Raw genomic sequence first — 21,822 nt, 5'->3', positions numbered from 1 at the left:
ACATCATCTCTGCGTGCTCAGAGCCATCAGCTCACCCCCACGTATACTACTCCAGAAAGCAGGGCACTGGGGAGCGCCGTCCTCTGCATTTTATAGGGAAGCAGAGCTAGGAAGGAGACAACACCAGAAGGCTTGGTGTGATGCTCCTTTAGTCAAAATCCTCCTGCCTGAGAGGCGGGGTTCTAACCAGCCGACACTCTAATAAGCCCCAGGGCGGGGGACACCCCTTGACCTTCAGGTGCCTTCACCATTCCAGAAAAGAGGAAGTCAATCTCATGGGACCTCAGAGATTCAAAACAGTCAACGAGCTTGCTCTTGGGAAATCCCAGCCTGGATCCACAGCCTCCCTGCTAAGCAGGATGCAGGGAAAACACGGTAGATCTGCCTCCGGCCGCACTGTGGACCCCGCTCAGAGCCTGTTTCCTCATCTGTAAGTCACAATGCTAATACTCCCCTTGTCAACCTTCAAGGAGCAATGAGAACGTTCCAGTAGAAGCCCTCTGGACACAGGCTTCTAAATAATTCTGTATTAGACTAACCTTTCATGTTCTTAAAAAGATGATGCATAATCCCTTTTTCCCCCATTAGGTAATAAGATGTAACCCCCAGGTTATTTGGACAGCTCACCTCTTAACACCTCATTTATGTGTAGACACGGTATCCATACCTAACACTGAAGAGCATTTCCTATGTGCTAGACTCTAAGTGTGGTACTGGCATTCTCTCATTCCACAGGTACCATTAGCGTCCATCCTTATTCTGTTCTCAAAAAAACAAAGACCCAGAGAGATTAAAAGACTTGACCAAGGTCAGGGTAAAAGGCCAAATCAGGGCCCCTCAGGACCTACTGACTTCAAAGTCTGTGTTTTTTTTTAGGACGACACCACGCTCCCCCTCCTCTTTCCAAATACACTCTGCCTGGGGCCCATGACCTATGGCCTCTACTTCCCTATTCTCACCTCCTTGGACTCCACTGACTTCCATCTCTGCTGTCCATGTCATGACCTGGGTCACAAGGCACTGCCCAGCACCAGAGGGTCATGCTTTGTGCTCACAACCCCAGGCATACCCTCCTTCCTGGTTCCCCCTCCCGGTCCTCAGGTTACTGGTTGCCCTTCTCAGCAGCTTCATTCCCACCAGCTCCTCTCCAAGAACTGACTTCCACTGGTCACCCAACAACAGGTCAGAACTTTGCAGTCCCTTCACCCCCAGAAACCAGAATCCCTCGCATCCGCACAGGGCTCGAGGGGTGGATTGCTACCAGGGGGCACAACTGCTCCCAGGCCTGCTGGGTCTGCTGGCAGAAGGGGAAGACTCAGACCTGGCACCCTGCGAACTCACGCTGCCCCTTCTCCAGAGCGCTCGTGGCTCCTCAGCCATCCTGTGGCTCATTCCCTCCGGGTACCCTAGCACACTCCGAGTCTCTGCTGCCCCAGGCCCTCTGTTCCCTCTTAACTCACCTCTCCAGTCAGTATTTAGCCGAGGAACTGATTTGTACAGAGCATATCCCCGGTGCTGTGGCAGGTGTAAAATACTAGGATTTTCACGGACTCAATACCAACACCATTTCCCTACCTGGAATGCCCATCAGGCTAACTCCACCCCTGTCTATTAAGCTTGGCATTCCCAGAGACTGTTCCAGCGGCCTTTCTCCTCCCTCCCACCCCTCTGCCCCTGGCCGCACCCACGCCAGGAGAAAACTGCACCACAGCTATGGGTTCAAACTTTCTTTGAATAGTTCCATAAACCTTCTTTACTTTTCACCCTTGTCCAGAAGTACGTCGGGGCTTCGTTTGGGTCCCATGCCATCTTCACGTCTCCCGATTCCTGGCCTCCTTCCCAACCATCCCAGGAAAGTATGCTCAGCAAACATCTCCACAATAACAAAACGTGAAGGGTAAAAATAAGCTTAAAAGAATAAAGTCGCAAATATAGAGGAAAAGGGTTTGGCACATTTTTATCAGTGTTTTACTCAGAGCTTCAAGGGCTAGAATCAGAGAGCATGGTATCTCCACCATGAATTCCCTAGAAAGCAAAGAGATAAGAAAAAGGTCAAAATCACAGCATCCTACAGAGTTCCTCTCTAGGTGTCTGGTGACTTTATATTTAGTAACACTCTATTGGAAAGCTTTACTATGTATGTCATCAAAAGGAATAAAAACGTAAGGAGTAAATTCTTTACCACTACCAAAAAAAAATGTCCAAGCTAATTTGGTGCTAATTTGCGTTTAAAAACTCAGTCACCTACCACCATCCTCGAAGCCTCAAGCCAGAAACAAGAACCTCTAACCCTCAGTTTAATGTCGCTGAGCTAGAAGTGAAGCCACAGTGCCACTTAGAGACATCAGATGGCAGCATCCATCCAGAGAAAGAAACAATCCTGCTCTTGACCCAAAAAAAAAAAAAAAAAAAAAAAGAAAGAAAGAAAAAAACACAGTGGCCACCCCCACTTTCCACAGCAGGAAGTTTGAGGTTTCTACCACTGAAAATGAAGAAAGGGTAGTATTTCCAAAATTCCTGGGCTTCCAGACGGAGCCTGAAATATTTGGCTAACAGACTCTGACGATGTTTTTGTTAAGTCTTTTTTTTTTTAAATGTAAAGAACGCTTTTTACTTGGTTTGTGAAGCTGCACCTTCCAAAGCCTGCTGGATTTGCACAGTTGGTGAACCTGCCCACTTCCGGCTTCTTCCCACATGCGTTCTCTGGCCTTTCACCTTTAACTGGCCTGAATTCCACCCTGAAATACCTTTTATTATTTATTTATAGTGCGCCCAAATCTTAATTTTTAAAAGCAGAAGAGAAAGAAGGAAGGGAAACTGCCTTTATTAAATGCCTAATAGCACCAGCTTTCGCAAATTGTACCTAATTTAATCCTCAGAGCGACTTAAGATAAACATACAGTCTTTTATTTCTGATGAGGAAACTGAGCCACTGAGAGGTTAGGTTGCCAAGGCTACACAACCAGGAAAGGCAGCCACTAGGGACTGAACTCATGTCTATCTGGTGTCAATGTCAAATACCATTATTCCAATAGGTGTGAGATCTCTCAAAATAAAACACTCAAGTTGCTTTTCATCTACCTGGTATATTTTTCCCCTATGTCAGTGAACCTCTACAGGGAAAAAAAAAAAAAAAAAAGCAAAAGCAAAACAAACAAACAAAAAACCAGCTCCCCATCCTGCAAGTCTCCTTGTGCACGTTTTCTTTCCTTGAAAACCCATTCTCCACTTGCATCCTAGCCTCCCACCTACAAAATAAAGGTCAATGCTTTCCTCCAACCTTGTTCAGCAGTCCAGGTCACTGTTAATCATTGAGCGGTTTGGGAAGACCTTTATACACAATATTGCCCTCTGAGAGGGTGCAGAGAGACAATCAATCCCAAAAGTTAAGGGAAATCTTAGCCAAATTTACACTGCGGATTGATAGCATGGAAGTGAAAAAACATGAATCTAGACTAAATGTAGGCTGGGCAGGATGGCCAGGTTTGTTGATCAGCATTACATTAGGAACATGGCTCAACAGATAACACCATCCCTCGAGTCCTTCGGGGATTCGGAAATGAATTCAAGCACCTACAGAGGTCTGCCATGCAGGCAGGAAGAGGATCCAGGTTAATCTGGACTCTAGAGGGACTTTCCAGGACGGCCTGTTACTTTATACCTTAGCTCGAGGGTCCCAACCCCCTCCCAGCATGTTTCTACCAATGTAACCACCGCTTCCTTCAAATCTTTCTTCCCTGATCTCTACTTTCAACTCACTCCCCTATTGGTTTCTTTCTTGGGAGCTATTGATGGTCCATAATAACCAGCCAGCCCCTAACCTGCCATATGGTTCTGGTACAGCAAAGAGAAATCAAGAAACATCTATTTCAGGGTAACAATAACAGTGTTTCAACACATAGTCAAATCCAGCTTTACAATGTTACATTTTCGACTTACTGAAGTCCTTGACCAAAACATAAACTCAAGCTAAAAAAGACTTCCTGGCTGATGTACAGTTTTAAGATATCCCGAGTCCTCTTTGCTTCTCACCACACCACTGTCACCCACAGGGAGGGTTGGCTACCCGAGAAGATGTATTTTGGTCCATGTAAAAGGGGTTAGCCCTTTTCCAGGCTCGGCAAACATCTTCTGATGCGCTAATAGCCCTTAATGAGGACATCTGCCATCAGTTAAATAACTGGGACAGACAGAATAGGAAAACAAACCCTCTCTGTGGTTCTAAGTTGCAAATTGCCATTTGACATGTCACTGTTGCCAGACAATCCCAGGTCTCAGCACATCCATGTGTGTGTGCGCGCACGCGCATGTGCCCACGCTCAACAGACGCTCTCTCTTACCTCCTGTGGCAACAGGCCATGACATCACCGAGTAGCACTTCCAGGACACAGGTCATAAAGTCAAACTGATTACACAACTAATGGGGTTTTTGGCGATGGGTTTTTTTTTTGTCGTTAAGGAGGGTGAAGTTTGGAGTAAGACTCCCATTTGCCGAAGCATGGGTGCTTTGCTGCCTCTCTAATGAACAATTTAGGGACCAAGGTGCTGGGCATTACTCCTCTTCCAAGAGTTTCAGGTTCTCCACTAACCCTCAGCTTTCTACTCTATGATCTCCCCTGGTAACCACTGCACAGAACATCGATTTGAGTTTTGGGTTCTTTGGCTAATATTTTGCATATCATTCTTAATCTTTTATCAGAAAGTTGTTAATGTTTTCTTTTTAATTTTATTTATTTACTTATGTCTGCGTTGGGTCTTCGTTGCTGTGTGCGGGCTTCCTCTAGTTGTGGCACGTGGGCTTCTCATTGCAGTGGCTTCTCTTGTTGCGGAGCACGGGCTCTAGGCACACGGCTTCAGTAGTTGTGGCACGTGGGCTCAGTAGTTGTGGCGCACAGGCTTAGTTGTTCCACGGCATATGGGATCTTCCCAGATCAGGGCTCGAACCCGTGTCCCCTGCATTGGCGGGCGGATTCTTAACCACTGCGCCACCAGGGAAGTCCCTAATGTTTTCTTTTAAATCTGTAAAGTTTTAACTTAATTTCTTTTTTCAATGCGACATTCTAAGCTCATGCAAAGGTCAAAATGTTGCAGCACACCACATCTTTTATTTTATAACAGAATTCAGTGGAGAATAGGACAATTCATTTGTCCAAAACAATTCATTTTTCAGCAGTTCTTGGCCAGGGACGATCTCTGTTGAGAGACGCCATGTGCATCCACAGCATATTGATGACTATATGCAAACACGTCTGTGGTCCTTGCCATCTGAACCCTGGCAGAAAGATGTAAGTTGTCATACTCCACCATCACCGCCCAAACGCTGCCTGGTAGTTTCTTAAACCTTATTTTCTTCTGGGGTGACTTCTCCAGAAAAAGTAAAAAAAAAAAAAAAAAAATTCACTTCACTGAGCATATATTGACCGTTTCTTCCCAGAGGATTTTCTTCCCAGCCTGGCTTTGGACAGAAAAACCTCCAAGGGTAGCCAAGGGCCTGCACTAAAACATCTAGGTCTCTCAAGTTATACATCAGGTCCTGTTACACCATTTTTTAAATGTGTGGTATGCATTTTAGGTTTTCATGATATGAGCTTAAGATCACAGCACTGAGCATATTAGTACTTGATTCAATACCAAGATTTCTAAATCAGCTGTTCAGAGAATGACCATTTGGAGTCTCAGGTCATTCTAATTGTTGTCTTCTTCTGAAGGTTTTTGGGTTTTTTTAAATAGTTATTTATTTATTTATTTGGCTGTGCCGGGTCTTAGTTGCAACACACAGGATCTTCGTTGCCACGTGCAGGGTCTTTAGTTGTGGCACGTCTGAAGGTTTTTAAAAACTGGATTACACTGCCTCAATGTATAATAGTTTAGACTACCGGTAAAATTAAAATTAGACGATCAGGATTGGCAGGGATCTTAAAGGTTGCCCATCCCCCATTCGGGGCTGGATCCTCTCCACAGCATTTCCTATAACTGAGTGTCCAGCCTTCCCGTCACTGAGTACTAGATGTAACAGAAAAATGGAAGGAGAAAATAAGGGCCCCAAATAGCCATGCTATTTTCATATCCCAGCAGATGGGCCACAGAAATAGGTCACCTGATCTGGTTACACTGAATTTTCTCCAGCAAATAACAAATGACCCTGATCAACAAATACTTTTGTTGGTCTGACTGCACAACAGCCATTCAGTCAAGTAAAAGAGACCATTCTGTTTGCACTGCCGGCAGGGAAGGAAAGCATTTTCACAGTTCAGCCCAGAACTATACTTCCCCTTCCTTCACACCTAGCTCCCCATTTGCTTTCAAAACCACCAGTGCCCTTTATTCATTGCTCTGTCGTGCATACACTACTCTGTATGAAACAAGACAATCCTTAGCACACCACTGGGCACACGGGGCTCAGTGATCTGTAACTACTTCTGTTAGTTCCGACGGGCTGCATCTCCCTTAGACGGCAAGCCCTTGCTTATCCCATCAAATTTATGATTTTGAAGAGATGCTATTCCCATAGGTGAGGAGAGCCCCAGATTTAAAAAATAATGTGTTGGGCTTCCCTGGTGGCGCAGTGGTTGAGAATCTGCCTGCCAATGCAGGAGACACAGGTTCGAGCCCTGGTCTGGGAAGATCCCACATGCCGCGGAGCAACTAGGCCCGTGAGCCACAACTACTGAGCCTGCGCGTCTGGAGCCTGTGCCCCGCAACAAGAGAGGCCGCGATAGTGAGAGGCCCGCGCACCGCGATGAAGAGTGGCCCCCACTTGCCACAACTAGAGAAAGCCCTCGCACGAAACGAAGACCCAACACAGCCATAAATAAATAAATAAATAAAAAATCCTTCCCTCTACTTTAAAAAAATAATAATAATAATGTGTTGTAAGAAATAAGACCTGCTGCTCGCCCAAAAATGAAGAACAGTCATAGCGTCTTAGTAGCGCTTCAGTGTTCAGACTTGGTTCTAAGATAGCAGTGTTTTCTTGAAAACAGGTAGAGAATGCTTTGTAAGGAAGCAGGGATAAGTAAAAGCATGCCTACGAACGTGCCACGTGAGAGGGAGAGATGATCCAGCACTGTTTTCGTACATGCACGGGGCACGCATGCATGTGTATACATGTGGGTGCCTGCACTGTGGTTAAACCTGATTTGGCTGTACCAAAACTATGTGAGACGCAGGAGGCACGGAGATGCATGACTGCTGACTCAGCATCCTACCCAGAGCCAGCAGGAAGGAGGGAGCCAGGAGCTGAGTATCTCCGCGAGAACAAGCCTCCGAGAACTGACAGTTCCCTCCAGCAGTTTGCAGGGTAAGCTTCCAACCTGAACGTTAACCACCAATGAATGCCTGAATGGCATTTGGGTTTACAGTCACTTTGATACACACATTCGAGGCTTCCTTTTTTTTCTGACCTCCTGGCAACTCAAGGAAACACGGAGGGACAATTTAATCCCAATTTTATAGCTCAGAAAACTGAGGTTCCTCCAGAAGGCCACTGATTTGCCCGAGCTAGCCAGCTGGGGTGCCTGCAGCTTTCCTGGCCCCTCCCTGGACTCGTTCTCTCTTCCCCTCAACGGGAGACCCAGCAGCAGGACAGGGGCTCGGGCTGGAAGGGCTCCAGAGTTCCCAGCCCCAGTGCCTTCACATTGCCTTGTCTGATCCTCACAATGAACGCTGTGAGGAAGAAAGCGTGAGTTTCATTGGGAAGAAGGGATCTATTAGAGGCACTTACAGTAATGAAAAGGGAAAGCTGGCAATAAAAGAACCACCCCCCAAAATATAAAACACAGAGGGGAGAATTTAAAACGTCTAACAGTCCAGGACCCATTAGTGTAAGGCCCTGAGTGGTGCACACGCCAGAAAAGCTCTGTGATCATGATGCCTGAGGTGCCAACCCCGAGATGCAAGAAAAGGGCCCCTTATGTTCTCCCCCACTTTGAAGGCAGAGAAATGCAGGCTCTCTCTATTTTGTCATTGAAGTGGTTAAAGTAGAAAAACTATTCGGAACTCAACAGTCATTTGAATGAATAATCACATTCCCTGACTATGCTAAATAAACAGACGGTGGGGGGCGGCAGTTGTAGGGAAGGTGAGAGCCACCTGGTGACTTTCCTGGCTGGAATCAATAGGTAATAAAAAGGCAGCAGCCCTCTACAGGGGTGGATAATCAGAGCACACAGGGCTGCAGGTGCCCAAGAAAGGAACCACCTGGTCCGGGGAGTGGCCCGGAGTGGCCTGGCCAGCAGTTGAAGATGCAAAATTATAGATGAGAAACTATGCACACGCAGACAGGATGAGTCAACTGGAGACACCAAACCAGAAAAGAGAAATAGGTACGGGAAGGGATCAAGGTGCCCAAGATACCCCTCCGGAATCCAAGTCTCATCTGGGAGCCACCGGTGCCAAACCAGCCAGTGGGAAATAAAAGTGTAATCTTGGCAGTTATAAGTCACGAGATAAGAAACACGTGCTGTTGGGATGACAGAACATTCTAGTGGCTGATAACATTTAAAAACCTGAAATAAGAGCTGGGTGCCAGAATTCGTTCCAAGACCAGGATGGCTGACCAGCCAAGGGAATAGATGTGTCTAGCCAGAAGGGCGATAACAGGCCTCCACAGATCAACTTTTAATCCAACTTTTCCCTCCCTTCTGACTTCCCGGCTGACTGTACAGGCTTTCTGTCTCAGGATGGCAGTGGCTCCTCACGCTGTCACTCTATCACCTTCTCCCGGGAGATTGCTCTGATCTCCTGGGATTGGAGCATCTCCCCCAATACCAACGGGAATGCTTCCCATCCCCCAGGAATGCTGTGGCTGAGGGGGGAAAAAAAGGCTGGTTACACCTGAGCAACTAAAACTGGCTCCTTGAAATGGAAACAGAACGTGCAAGAGAAGCTGACCCCGGGCACACTGCCAAGGACGCCTCTCCAGGGAAAGGGCTCGTGGCAGCCCGTCACCTTGACCTGTGTGACTTTCGGCAACAAGCCACCACCTCGGAGCCTCAGTTTCCTGCCTCACCGTGAAAAATGAGAACAGTGCCCAGCATGTGAAAGGATCTCAACAGATGTGTTGCCTCCCCTGTTCCCCGATTTCAGACCAGCACTAGACAGCTAAATGACACGGTAGGCCACTCAGAGAGCTTAGGAGCCAGTGTCCCGCTGGCATCTGGAAACTGAGGTTGCAAAAGGATATTCAACCCGAACCAGTAATACAACTACTGACTCTAAAGAGAATCAAGAAGTTGACCACGGGTGAGCCGCTGATTAACTGAAATCCCAACAGAACTGATTTCGGCAAGACAGGGGAACAGAGAAATCCAGCATATTCCATTTAGAGGCCAGCTGGCCACGGTGAACCAACCCCAGGGCTCCCTGCTTCGAGAGCTCAACACCCAGCCGGCCGGCTCTGCCCTGTGGCCCAAAGCAGAGCCCACGTGACCTGGCCCCTCACCTCACCCTCAGCACACAGGTCCCAACCCTGCCCTCCTCTTCCAGATGAAATCTCCATCTTGGTACCTGCCCAGGGCGGTTCAAGGCCCGCTGCCAGGCCTTCCCGAGGCAGAGCGTGACCAGCCTCTGTGAGAACAACCCCCCCAAATCTGACGCTTCAGTCCCTGGTTCCAGCTGTCCCAGATCTGGATCCACATTCACCCGTGCAGACCTACACAGCACACAGAGCAGCACCGACTCACCAGAAACCCAGGGCAAGGGGAGCCGCAGAACCAAAACACCAGCGTTCTAAACAATCTGCGGGCACCCAACACACGTGCAGGCTCTTGCCGATGAACTGAACAGAAGAATGACAGAGCCTCAGCTTCAGACCTGCCTTTAGAGAGCTTTAGGCCTCGCTGAGTTCCTCCTGCATCCCACACCCAGCACTTGTTTATTAAAGCACTTAATACGCTCCAGAGTGACGTTCATAGATCTGTGCTGTATAATTAGCGTGAGGCCACACTTTGTATTCTAAAGACGGACGGAGAAGACTCACAGATGCGTTGAAGATGTCCAGCTAGGGAATGAACTGGGTTTAGAATTTACCATCCAGAGTCCACCACTTCTGTTCATCCATCCGGTAATTCCTCTCCAACACGCAGGCCAAAGTCCTCAGGGGGCCAGACAGAACTGACTATGGGGCTCAGCGGAGCCCTTCCCAACACCCACCCTTCCAGCCAAACCGTGCTGAAGCATGGGGGCCACACACTCGCACACCCTAAAGCCTGCCCCATTCTTAGAAAACAATTGCTTCGTGTCTGAGCCCACCTCATGTATGCCCGGCCTACGTTAAATCTAAGCTTGGAACTGACCTTGTAATGGGTCTTTATTAAGATTTAAAATTAATGTACCCTGTTACCTAGCAAGTTCCCTTTCTCAGGATCTACCCTAGAGAAACACTCACGTGTGTGACAAAGAGGCATGTACGGCCATGTTTATTGTAACAGCATTTGTAACAGCAGAGGATTTGGAAATAACTTAAATGGCCATCAATTAGGCTAAATCAACCAACAGTTTAGCCTTGTGATTCTAAAGAAGGCTATGCAGGAGTTAAACAAAATCAATAAGACCTATATATATTGACAGGAAGCCATCCCTGAGATGTAGTGGGGTGGAGGGGGCCAGCACACTACTACTCGTAGTGAGTGCACTTAGCTTCTTTTAAGTTCTTTAGGTATAAATGCAAGTATGTTAAGCATTTGGAGAATACCAACAAACTCGTAACAGTGGTTAACCTCTGGGGAAGGGCTGGGATTAGGAGTGGTTGTCAAGGAAGATTTTGTTTGCTCTGGAAGGTTTGCATTTTTTTTCCCCCTACAGAGAATGTGTTCAAGTACTACTTGTGTAATGAAAATTTCATTTCACCATGTAATTTTTTAAAAAAAGAAAGAAACTGACCCTGCTCCGTACATTTCAGTCATGTGTTTGGGGGCAATTTCTACTCAAATCTCACACACGGCTTCCCGGGAGGCTGAGCGCTCAGCAGTACAAAGCAGTGAGCTCTGCAACACAGATCTTGTTTCAATATTAGAAGCCCAACTCTGTGACTCTGTGGACCGTTCAATTTATACACTAGTTCAAGGAAGAGGCAAGAAAAAAGAGAAAGGCATGTCAGAGGACTTCTGGGTAATTCAAAGGGATGTCCAAGGAGCGATTTCAGTTCTTCTAGTTGAGCGTTCCAGCTCTCCACCACACACACACACACACACACACACAGACACACATGCACACGCACACACGCACTTGCCAATAATGGCAGCCCTCGCCCAACCACACGTAATCCACACCAGGCCTAGCCGGCTGTGCCTCAGACTCTTCCATCCGGGAATCAGGATTTCTAACATAAATTCAGATCCTGTGGGCTAATGAGAAGGAAGAATCTGACCACCACATTAGAAAAGCTCCAAAATATCATTTACTCCCCCAGGGCCACCTAACCACACAGAACGCTGATTTTTAAACACTCCTCCACCTCCACCTCTTCAAGACACTACGTGAAAAGTCCTTAGAGACACAAAATTCTAATATTAACGACCTAGGGTAGGCAAAACTAACCTAGGGTGATAGAAAACAGAGCTGTGGTCCTTCCGATCGGGGGGAAGATTCACTGGAAAAGGTCACATGGAACACTTCGGAGGTGATGGAAATGTTCTGTCTCGAAATGCATTTGTCAGAACTGATCAAACAGCACATTTCAGATCTGAGCATTCCACTGTATGCAAATTACACCTCAATTTAAAAAAAACAAAACAAAACAAAAAACTACCCCAGTACAGTTTCTCTGCTAGCTGCAGCAGAACTTTGAGCTGTCCTATCAGACATCTGAAATCTCTGTTGTGCTATGTAAAGAGCACAAGTACCATGGCGACAGTCACCATAAAAATAGATAACAAGATTAAAATGGATAGAGGACACAGGAATTTAAGAACGGCGCACCAGGAGCAATTCGTTTTCGGCAGAAGAAAAATAGAGGACAGGGAGTTTTTCATTCCCCCTGCACTTTGAAAAACAACCATTGAGTGTGGTTGTTTTTACTAAAAGAGTTTTACGGCTTCCCAATACTCAAAGGACAAAAAAGGCTGAGAGCTGTTACTTCTTATCATGTTTTGCCTTAAAAAAAAAAAAAAAAAGTATGATACCCTAAGTTTTTCCCATACCCACTGTTCTGTGGCCCCGGGAGCCGATTCACAGCAATGCGACAAGCACAGATGACGTACCATACACTGTGTGAGGTCCAAACGATACTGAGATAAAGGCGGCCTGGGCCCTTTATCAAGTGCACAAAGACTTCCAACTTTAGTTCCAATTACCAAGCTCTGCCTACATTTTTTACATACATCGAAAACTGACGCCCCCTAGGTGTGCACCCTGAAATTACTCCACGTGAAGAGAGCACTTCCTTGCCCAATACTGACTTTTTTCAAATGCCAAAATGTAGGCATGAATCACTTGCTGACAGAAATCTTGTGTTCTTCTCCAAAAGATGAGATAAACCTCTGTTCTCCTTGTGGATTTTCTCTAAGAAATGCCTGCTAAGTGACTTAGCCCTTGCAGTGTCCCCAATAGCAAAAGAAGTAATCCAAAAATATCAAGAAGAAAATCTAAAATTTTTAAATAATCAGGGTGGATTCTAAATAAACCATATATTTAAGTAAAATTTAGGCAAAATTAAACTTCCACGTGTAAGGTACAAATAATAAAAATGCAAAAACAAAAAAAATTTTCATTCAAACCACAAATTTACTGTCGGATAGCAACTAAATATATGCATTCCTGGAAAATCCCACCCGAAAGTTTCTTTAAATCTGTCTCTTGTTCCCTCTGTCACTAAGCCTACAGAGCAATCACAAGGTTCAGACTCGTCCCTGATGTTGGGATGGTTTTTAACGTGCTACACCTGGTGATATAAATCTGCAGGGGAGAAAATGAAGGAGGAGATGGTCAAGGACACTCCCAGATCCTCCGCAGCCAAGCAGAGGACCCAGGAGTCAGTTAAAGGTCCCCATCTTGGTTCATTCATTATACTGAATACAACCGGCCAATAAACACATTAGTCCTCCGTATGTCAATCTGTTTTATTTATTGTTATTTGCCATTTTCCACCCCACACCCACCTTCTTGCTTTCCCTAAAGACAAAATTCCATTTTCAGCAGCCCTGGGGCCACAAACTGAGTCCTGACCCACCTTGGAATAGTTCTCTTCCTCCTTTCTAAAATAACCCCAGAAGATCTCTTGAAAATGTTAGGACCCACTTATTGACATTTTTTTAAAGAGCTTAAAATGATGATTTGACCCCAGTACTACACACTAGAGGTATATTCCATATTCCACATAATCTTTCAGCTTTGACAAGTCACACAATAACCCAAGAATGAGAAAGGACCTTGGAGGCCAGCCTAATTCCTGTTCTCTTCTACAGCACCCCTAATCCACAGCATTCAGCCCAACCTGAATACCTTCAATGATGGGGAGCTCACTACTCCACGGGCAGACATTTCCACTGCTGATCAGACCTGCCAGCTAGAAAATTCCTCTTCTGATGGAACTGAAATCTGCTCTCCCAGTCTTTAGGGTTAAAAGGAACCTTAAAGCTCGTCACCTTCAGTGTAATCATTCAGTGGATAAGGAATCATGTAATGCAATCACTCTACAGAAGAAGAATCTGAAGCTAGAGAGGATAAAGCAGTTGTTCTATCCATTGGTCATACTCCAACACCAGAGCAGAAATGAACAAGTCGACTCCTTCCTATACCTCATAACCACGAAAATATTTGAAAAGGGCTATTGTGTACCCACCCCATGAATGCACTCCGGTCATTCCTGATCCCACAGCATCCTAGTCTCCTTCCTGTGGGTGAAGCCTTGTTTGTTCATGTTTCTTTTAAATCATGGCCCCCCCAGTGGTCCGAATGTCACATGACCAGCAGAGGTCATTAAAACTAGACCCTGTGATTGGACTGATAAATTTCTGATCCAGTTATTAATGGGATTCCATTTCTAAAAAGCTTCATCCCACTCAGGGCTCACATTTAACTCATGAACAGAACAATCTCAAAACTTTTTTCCCACATGATCTGCCCCTTCCTCGGCACCTGGAGGACCACCAGGGTTACACTGTGCTTGTCTGTTTACCTGTCAGTCTCCCCCTTTCAATCAGATTATCAACTTCAGGTCAGGGACTGAGTCTTCTTTTTTTGACTCCAGTACCTAGTCAGTGCTTGACACACGCAGGTAAATACTCAAGATTAGTCACTAAATGAATCATCTACCTTTACCCATCCTGTCCTTGAATGATAAAATGTTTTTAAAATAGCAGTGTTCAAGAGAATGAAGAGACAAACCACAGGCTGGGAGAAAATATTTGCAAAAGACACATCTGATAAAGGACTGTTATCCATAATATACAAAGAACTCTTAAAACTCAACAATAAGAAAACAAACAACTCAATTTTTAAAAGGGAGCCAAAGACCTTAACAGATACCTCACCAAAGAAGACATACAGATAACAAAAAAAGCACATAAGATGTCATCACAAATCATTAGGGAAATGCAAATTAAAATGAGATACCACTACACAGTTAAGAGAATGGCCAAAATCCAGATAACTGACAACACCAAATGCTGGTGAGGATACAGAGCAACAGGAACTCTCATTCTTTGCTGGTAGGAATGCAAAATGGTGCAGGCACTTTGGAAGACAGTTTGGTGCTTTCTTACAAAACTAAACACACTCTTACCATATGACCCAGCAACTGCCCTCCTTGGTATTTATCCAAAGGAGTTGCAAATTTATGTCCACACTAAAACCTGCATACGGGTGTCTATAGCAGCTTCATTCATAATGATTGCCAAAACTTGGAAGCAACCAGGACGTCCTTCAGTAGCTGAATGGATAAATACACTGTGGGACATCCAGATAATGGAATATTATTCAGTGCTAAAAAGAAATGAGCTATCAAGCCACGAAAAGACATGGAGGAAGATTAGACGCATATTACCCAGTGACAGAAGCCAATCTGAAAAGACTATATACTGTATGATTCCAACTGTATAATGTTCTAGAAAAAGCAAAACTGTGGAGGCAGTAAAAGGATTACTGGTTACCAAAGGTTGTGGGGAGGGAGGGATGAATAGGCAGAGCACAGAGGATTTTAGGGCCGTGAAAGTACTCTATATGATACTATAATGGTGGGTACATTTGTCCAAACTCAGAAGGTACAGCACCAAGAGTGAACCCTAATGTCACCTATGGACTTTGGGTGATTATGACGGTGTAGGTTCATCAGTTACAACAAATGTACCATCTGGTAGGGGATGTTGATGGTAGGGGGATGTGCATGTGAAGGGGGCAGGGGGTATGTGGGAACTCTCTGCACCTTCCTCTCAGTTTTGCTGTGAACATAAAACTGGTCTAAAAAATAAAGTATATTTTAAAAAATATACTTACATATATGGTAGTGTTTTTTCCACTGTGATATACATACACACTACAAAAAATACAAATAGTAAATTTAAAATGTAAAAAAAGAAAGTCACTCAACTCATCCATTTAGAAGTAACCAATATTAGTATTTCGGTATTAGAATTTTTAATATATTTCCTTCCAGTCATTTTCTATGCACTTTGTTCCTTTAAGATTTGAAATCATATTGTAGATGCACCTTAACTTTTAGCAGAAACATCTGTCCATGTTATTTTAAAATTATTCCTAAACATTATTTTTAATGGCCATAATATTCCACTATTACAGAATATTAGTGGAATCACTTTCGGATTACTTCCAGCCCAGTCGCACCATTGGATATTTAGGTTGTTTCCAATTTTCCATTATAGTTTAAAAAAAAAAGGAAAAAAAAAAAACCTCTAAATAATCTCTGTGCACAAAGCATCATCTACATTTTGGATGTGGTCTCCAGAAGTGGAATTATCTTACCAGAATGTACGAACATTACAATTCAAATTTTAAAAACTAAAATCAGACTTTACATTTATCCCTTACTGAATTTCTTTTTTAAATTTGGGCCCTTATTCTGGATATCTCTGAACCTTGGTTTATCTACTAAATAAGCAATTCCTCCCACCTCTATGCCATCAACAAAGCTGACAAACATACCTTCTGTATCTTGATCCACGGCACTGCAATAAATGTTGAACAGCTCAAGGCCAAGAATAGAACCCTACGGCACTCATTTTCAGACCCCTTTCCAGGCTGACTCGGTGCCACTAATTAACAGTTTTTGCATATGACAATCGAATTAAAATAATAACACCATCCAGCCCACATTCTACCACTTACTTAATATGGACCTTCATATCTTCAGAAATTGTTAAGTACTTTACTAAAGACAAAGTGTACTATAGCTGCTGCACCATTTCTCTGATATAGTAACCATCATATAAAACAGGAAATGGGTTTAATTTGATACGATCTGGCTGACTTCTGATTATCCCTGCATCCTAAGGGCACACTTTTTCAAGCAATTAAGCAAAAAGCATTTCAGTTTCTACGTTTTTTTCCCCAAAACCTGTATTTTAAAATAATCAGATTGCGTACCTGTATAAAGCAGGGTGGCTCTTATTCAGTCCCTGTCACCTGTGGCCCCCCCAGGGAAGGGCTCTGAATCACAGGCGGTTATGGACCCCCAGGGTAAACCAAACTGTCTCCAGACCACAGAGATCTGAACTTATTCATTTCAGCTGGTCCCAAATCAGCCTAGTTTTCCAGGAGTCATTTGCATTCACACCTTGAACCAATTATTCCGTAGTCATTACGAATCCTGGCTTCTCAATCTCTGGATCCTGGAGGCCTACCCCCGGGCCCATCCTAGGAAGAAGGAAATAAGAAGTGACACAGCCCCTCTCCTTGCCGTTCCTTTATTACTGACTCACAGAACCAAGGCTCCTGAGAATCTAATGTCTTGCGGCACTTGGCGGCCATGACTCACATCTCACCAAGTTATTACCCCGACATCGTTCTCAGAGGATACGTGCCAGGAGCCACCAGCTAACCAGGTCAGCCTGAAGTGGAAAACGGCAAGGCCTGAGAGATCTTGGGGTCGCTAGAAATGGGCTTCACCATAGAGAATACAGCCCAAAGCCGTCTCTAATTAGTACCATTCCAGTCATCAGAAAAATATTTCACAGTGCCAGCCGGCAGCAACTCAGAAAGCGCTGCTCACCTGCCCAAAACAAATCATTTGCACACAAGGCTCTCAGATTCCATGTCACGCTCCTACCCGAATCCCTGCGGTGGCCACCCAGAGCCAGGGACGCGATCCCAAAGTCCCTACTTGGCCTTCGAGTCTCTTGAAAACTCAGGTCACAAACCCAAAGGCCTGCAGGGCTGAGCAGGGAATTGACTTCGACTGGATTGAGGCAACAGAGAGAATGGGAACTGGGACGGCTGGGAGCCCCGGGCCATCTCCCGCCCACAGGGGGCAGCTGCCACTCAGCTGCACAGACCTGCCTGCTCTCTTTACCAGAGTCCCAACTCCAGAGGTTTTCTGGATTGCTCCTAATTTTTGAAAACCTTTGCGTGGTCCCAATGACAACTCATCTGAAGGTTGAACACATTCTTCGGGCCTCCCGTTTACAACCCTTCCACTACCCTTTGATCCTAACCGACCTTTCCAGCCTGACCGCTCCCTCCTCTCACAAGGACCTCTGTTCTTCACTCTTCCGCACACTATGTACACCCCTAACTCCAAGCTGTGGCCCGTGAGCCACACCCCACCTGTGCGGCACCATGAGACACCCCAAAGGGTTCTTCCCAGACTTCCTTCCCTATTCCAGCAAGTTTCTCCAAGCCAAACAAGCGTGGCCCCTTCTCCTGAGCCCTATGGCTACTTATTTTTCATCTTGGCGTTTCGTCATCTTGCCTTGCTCCTTAATCACAGGTGGATCCTATCTTTCCATGGAGCCTGTAAACTTTCAATCCCTTCCTCATGCTTCCTTCCACCTCCAGCACAAATAAGGGTAGCTCTGCCCAGGCGCAGCTTACTAAATACTTCCTAGATATGAAAATGCCCTATAGCTGTTTTCCCAACTGTGAGTGATGATCCATTACAGACTGGTTACATCGACTTAGTGGGAAACAATAAGCATTTTTAAATGAAAAATAATGGAATAGAAAATAAAAGTACCAGAGGAGATTGCACCAAGCAAAAGAGGTAATACTCGTGAACTTAAATTAGATTTTTACATACATGATTGAGTATACTAGGCCATGATACAAAGTTTATTTCCTAATGTAGGTCATGGTTGAAAGTGTAGAAAACACTGCTAACGAGATGAGCTCCACCAGTGCTCTATGCAACTTTGCTTTTTTTTTTGACAGTCATATATTCCCTAAAAAGAAAAAACTATCTGATGGCTACCTCTTCCCACACGAGTCAGCTTCCCCTGCTAGTTCACTGGTCCTGCAACTCAGAGAAACAGGGAGGCTAAGTAACTGCAATTACATCCTCACTCATTCTGCAACTTTTTGCAATCACCCTTCAAATTCACCAGCCCTCGGATGCTGCAAGTTGAGGCTTAGGGAATTTGTTCAGCAAATCACCCTAAGTCACCCTTGCAACAGGAAAGCAGAATTCAGAGCTCAGGAGAAGCCCCAGCTCCCCTCTGCGGGCTGGTCGCTGGCTTCCTGGAAACTGGCAAGGGCTCTGGTTCGGAGGGACCTGGCCCAGGGAAAGGCACTATCCCTAGGCCCACAATCTTCTCCTTCCTCTTTTAGATCATCTTGCTGCCCCCTCATCTTGTTGCTTCCCCCATGCACATCTACAAGGGGACAACAGGACTAGACTGAAGGTCTCAGTGGAGAGCAAAATTCAACGTATTTCAAAGCCCAGCAATGTATGTGCTTATTGAATTCCATTCTACTTCCCTCCAATCTCCAATCCCACCCTCACCCTCCTGGTTAGCAGAAGTGGCCCATCTTCCTTGGAGCCTCATTTCCTCCGAGTTACTTTGCCAAATTCATGTTCAGGACCAGGTGGTATCTTCTGAATGGCAAGACAGAACAGAACCTTCCAACTCAGACCCCCAGTCCCCCTCAACAGCATCCTCTACTGCCCCCCACCCCATGACCAAGAAGACACTCCTCGGAGTGCCTTCCCTCCCCGGCTTTGGCAGCCTTTTCCACCCTACACACCCTGGTTTCCCACCAACCTCAGAGCCACAGCTGCTAGCAGGACACCTATGTTTCGACTTCTTGGCAAACACAAGAAACTTCCCTGCAGCCTGAGTGTCAATTACTTCTCTCCAAAACACACATTTCCGATTTCTCAAGTTACCAACTACAGCAGCTCCAAGGCCCTGGCGTGTAATCAATTTCCACAAAGAATTAATTTCCATTCATCTCCTTCCTTCACCCTGCCCCTGTCAACAGATTATTTCAACAGTAATGCTTCTAAAATCCACCCTGTTTTCCATTTCCAGTTATCCCAGTCCAAGCCCTGGGCACTCCACAACTGTAACAGCCTACTGATTTGTCTCCTAACATTACTTTTAAAAATCTTTCCAAATACCCTTTCCTTACATCAGTCTCTGGCTCAGAAACCTTTACTATCTCCCCAGTACACACAGGGTAAAATGCAATCCCCCAGTCTGGCTTTCTAGGACATTCACAACCTCAACCATTGTTCCTCTCTATCTTTATCTCCTACTGTTCAGGAAACATCTCCCGGTCTGGCCAAGGCCATCTCCTTGTCTCTCAGGAAAAGTCATGTTCATTTGCACCTCATGGCCCATCTCAAAGGTCTCACGCTCCAGAAATACAGTTCTGGTGGTTCCTACCCTATTCCTTCTCTGAACGCCAACAGCACCTATTCTACACCTCGCAGTTTGCCAGGTCATTGTGCCCTATCTTGAGGTCTTATTTCCCATGCTCAAGTCTTTCTGTCCCCCCGCCCCCCGAGGTTATAAACCCTGGAGGGAATCATCTCATGTATCTTTTGCATCCTCCTCACTAAGATAACTGTTTGAACCTCTTCTACTCCGTAGTCCCTTTCTGACCTCTCACACCCGTTATTTCTTTCTCCCTTGCCTTTGGCCTTTGCCGGTTATCCTTCACGTGCATAACTTATTTCCTAACTTAGGACTCTAAGTCCATTCCCCAACTCTGACCTTGCCTTTGATAGTCCCCCTGTCCCCCAGCATTTGCAGTCACTTACGCAGTCTGCGCACATTAATTTGAACTTGAGCTCTCAAATCACTTCTACCTGGTCAGTAGGCTTTCTGAGGCCTTAGATTTCTTGAGTGTCTTTTATCTCCCAGAGAACCTGGCATGGTGCTGAGAACGCAGCAGCCCCCCAGAGGTACCTGTGGAGTTGAACTTAATTGCTATGTTTCCTGGTGTTTCAAGTTCCCTGAGACCCAGAACCTCTGTTTACACAACATCTTAGGAGGGTGTCAAAAAGGCCTTCAATACCTGTGGATCACTCACTTCCAGGCAAAATGCACCAAATACACTTTTCTAGAAAAGGGGGTGTAAAGAACGGACCGGTGGCCTGTAGGTAACCCCTGCACCTGGCCGCCTGGCATCAGGAGAACGCCGGCCTGCGAGAAGCGCTCCAAAGCCACCGAACATTGGCCCAGGCTGCCTGCGATCAAGGGGGCAGCGGGACCCCCCTCGCCGCCTGGCAGGTGGGCTTCTTTAGGTTACTGCCTCCGTCCCAAAGTGAAGGTGCTGAGCCCTGAATTCCCAGGCAGGAAAGAAAATGCTGCCTTTGAAATTGCACATGACAAACTCCCCGTCCAGGTCCCCACCCGGGCACCCCACATGCCCACAGTGCCAGTGCTGAGGAGGGTCAGGGGCCGCCGGAGAGGAGAGGCAGGGTGAAGGCGCGCAGAAAAAAGCGGGGGTGGGCAGAAGGGGACCAGGAGGGTGGGGGCCAGCCCCCGAGGTGGAGGGTGTGTCGCGCCGCGCGTCCCGGAGCGCGGCACTCGCCCGCCCGGCCGCCCGGCGGAGCGGGCAGGAACGCGCGGGGCGCCGGGAGAACTGGGCCGGCGGCCCGGCCGGAAAGGGTCAGGGAGGGGGCAGGTCACCCTCCGGCGGAGAGGCGACTCCCGGCCGGCGCTCAAAGTTGGGGAGGGGATTCCTCGGCGAGCGCCGGCGGCGGGCGAGATAAACAAGGCGGCGCACGGGAGGGCGGGCGGCCACCCTCTCCCGGCCGGCGCGGCCACTGCCGCAGCGCCCCCGCGCCCCGACCGGCCGCTGCCCCGGCGGCGCCTGCCTCCCGGGCCCTCCTGTCGCCTGCCCGGCCCCCGCGGGCGTGCGGAGCGTGGGAAGTTCCCGGGCCGCCCCCGTCCCCGGGCTGCAGCGCCGCGAGGTCCCCGCGCAGCTCACCTCGCCCCGCCACGAGCGGTGGCGCGGGCCGGGCAGCTCCCGCTCGGACAGCTCGGCTCGGCTCGGGGCTGCGGCTGTCGCGGCCCCCGCCCACCCGGCGCGGCCCACCGCCCGGCTCCGCTCCGGTCGCCCGCCCGCCCGCCGAGGCTCCGTTCGCGCCCACCTGGCCGGCCTGCCCTCCCTCTCCGGGACACTGCGCTCACGTACGCGGCCGCGGCCACAACCCGGCCCGGATTCCCCGCCCGGGAAGGGAGCGGAGGCGCGCGCCAGCCAGCGAGCGCCGGGGCGAGGCGGGGGACACACCCCCCCGCCCCCCGTCCCCCGCCCCCCTCCCCCGGCGCCGCGCGCGCACGCCGCCTGCGCGCGCCTCGCCGGCCACGCGCGCCCGCGCCCCCCGCCCCAACATCCCCCCAGCGCGCGCCCGGCGTACACACCCCCGGCCGCTCGTAGACAGTGGGCGCTCAATAAGTGCCCGAGCGACTCCTCGCGCAC

General features: G+C 47.4%; 1 protein-coding gene across 6 annotated transcripts in view; it reads right to left on the bottom strand.

The window, feature by feature from the left end:
• ZNF395 (zinc finger protein 395) overlaps window positions 1-21,822 on the bottom strand; it is a 39,978-nt gene that overhangs the window by 17,790 nt on the left and 366 nt on the right. The window contains exon 1 of one of the 6 annotated variants that reach the window (XM_057548739.1): window positions 21,765-21,803. The exons of 2 other annotated variants lie outside the window; for them this stretch is intronic. The gene's annotated coding sequence lies outside the window, so the exon portion shown is untranslated. 3 more of the 6 variants (XM_057548737.1, XM_057548736.1, XM_057548738.1) reach the window with 3 other exon arrangements.

This window comes from Balaenoptera acutorostrata, chromosome 6 (genome assembly GCF_949987535.1).
Source record: "Balaenoptera acutorostrata chromosome 6, mBalAcu1.1, whole genome shotgun sequence".
NCBI lineage: Eukaryota > Metazoa > Chordata > Mammalia > Artiodactyla > Balaenopteridae > Balaenoptera > Balaenoptera acutorostrata.
The sequence above is the reverse complement of the archived record's forward strand: the minus strand, read 5'-3'. Positions and strand labels throughout refer to the sequence as shown.